The sequence below is a fragment of the Aulostomus chinensis genome, chromosome 5, assembly GCF_037954235.1.
Source record: "Aulostomus chinensis isolate RoL2024-O1b breed Wild chromosome 5, RoL_Achi_v1.0, whole genome shotgun sequence".
NCBI lineage: Eukaryota > Metazoa > Chordata > Actinopteri > Syngnathiformes > Aulostomidae > Aulostomus > Aulostomus chinensis.
In genome coordinates, this window is record NC_141324.1 from 7,747,149 (window position 1) to 7,749,286 (window position 2,138).

Sequence of the window (2,138 nt, forward strand, 5' to 3'; positions counted from 1 at the left end):
TGATGTGGAATCCCTAGGTCACATGACTTGCAAGCTATTAAAAAGCTATTTTGGCATATTAAATTACAGGAGACAGGAATTGTCCGAGAAAATGTAATGGAAAGTAATTCCAATAGTTCCACTCCAGAACTAATAACTGGTGCTGTTTTGAGGTCCCTCATAGAACAGGACATGGAAGTGATTGAAAGAAAACAACAGAATTCTGCAATACAGGAAAAAAATGGAAATTGCACCCAGTTACTCATACAAAATAAAGAAGGAAATAAGAGTTGTGCCCTATGGCATTCTAAGCTCCCATAGTTGCAACCTTCTTGTCACATTACAGGGTCTTAACTGGGACCAGATACAATTGTCTTTCAATGTCTTGGCAAAATTAGGTTGAGCTGAATGAAAGCCAGGACTATTGTCAGATAAGCTGAGGACTGATGCTGAATCTGTATGTGCTGATAAAAATCGCCAGATCAAAGAAGACAGGATGGAAGAGATCAAAGTCAAGAATGTTTGGGAGAGAATAGGAATGACATTGCAATATGATTGTATAACGTTAATGTTTGTCAATGAAAACACAGAAGAAAATTCACACGTTGAGTGAAAAATGTTTCAAGAGCAACAGTAATGAGGATAGATTGCAAGACATACATAAAATCAACTTTAATTTAAATAGCAAAAAAGATGCTGCAATCTAAACGGGGGCAGAATGTGATGAGGAGTCATTTGGTGAATGAGCCGCTGTGAGGGAAGGAGCTCTTCCCCTCCATTTACATGTCCTCCAGCACGAGAGGGGGCAGGCAGACTGAAGACTCCTGACTGGGGGTCTTCTACTGGCTGCTGGAAGCCCACTGATGTGGGATCCTGCTCCTCATGTTCTCTCCGCTACTCTTGCTCCTGGAGAGGGGCGGGCCAACTAAAGACTCCTGACTGGGGGTCTTCTACTGGCTGCTGGAACCCCACTGATGTGTGACCTGCTCCTCATGTTCTCTCCGCTACTCTTGCTCCTGATGGTCTGCGTACTCCCAGCCTGAGGTCCTGCCCCGTCCCTCCGTTTGCTCACTGGTCTCACTTAATAGTTGTTGTATCAAGCAGTATAGTGACACAACACCAACTGGCCTGCTCGGCTGGTCTCAGTGAAACTGCTGCATTACCAAAAGATAAATGAACAGATCAGTCAACTACTTTCACAACAAGGAGGTACTTTTGAAAACTGCAAGCGACATTATTATCTGACAATTGAATCAAATAATTTCTGATGAAAACTTCTGATTTCTTTTTACATCATTGTTATTGTAACTTCGCAGAAAACTGTTTCAAAGCTATGTAAATCTTAACTTCACAACAATGTCCGTGTGACTCAACTGCAACTGTATGTGACTTAAATTTACAATTTAAAAATATGCATCTTTAGAAGCATGTTTGTGTTAGAAAATCATTGTATTGTAAGAGTGATGATGTGGTCTTGTTGGCTGTGGTCCTGTGTGTGTTATCTGCTTTACATCACATTTCAAAAGAAAGCATGTCGTCTTACTTGTAACTGGCCGACTGCTGGCAGACGCTCCCTCCGTCTTTGTCTTCCTCTTCTTCTTTCCCCACATGGAAACAAACACTGACCATCTGAAATGGGCTGATAATAGCAAAACTCTCCTGACTTTCACCAGTTTGAGTCTCATGTTGGAACTGAACATGTGGGACTCACATAATTGTCCTTGCACGACCAATCTGGGTGCTGCAGGGTGTGGACTCGAAGCTGTTCTTCAGCTTGCTTGCTGTATTTGTCCCGCTTCTCCTGGGTTAGGGACTTCCACTGTGGACCCATGACAACACACCGTCAGTAAACATACATGCTAACTACACGTGGATTTGTGGACATGCACACAAAGGAAAATAAACACACTGTACTATAAGGGAAGAAACGTCTGTACTGTATGGAGCTGTAAGTGAATTCACGCTCTTACCCTTGGACCCATCACTGTAGCAACCACAGCATTGTCCTTTGAGTTGAGCTCAGCTTTGACATTTTGCCTCTGCTCCATCACAAACAGCATATAGGGATTCAGAGGCTTCTCAATATAAGGACACTGGTCGTCCAGCTGGTCTCTATAAGACGAATAAATTGATGTTGATCCCATGTCTCTACAACATTC

General features: G+C 42.7%; 1 long non-coding RNA gene across 1 annotated transcript; it reads right to left on the bottom strand.

Moving 5' to 3' along the window:
- Nucleotides 1-650: 650 nt before the first annotated feature.
- On the bottom strand, nt 651-2,138 carry LOC147261019 (uncharacterized). The gene is made up of 3 exons (XR_015116066.1): nt 1,950-2,138; nt 1,523-1,798; nt 651-1,133 (listed from the first exon to the last, which is right to left on the bottom strand). It is a non-coding gene; the product is annotated as an uncharacterized LOC147261019 (long non-coding RNA).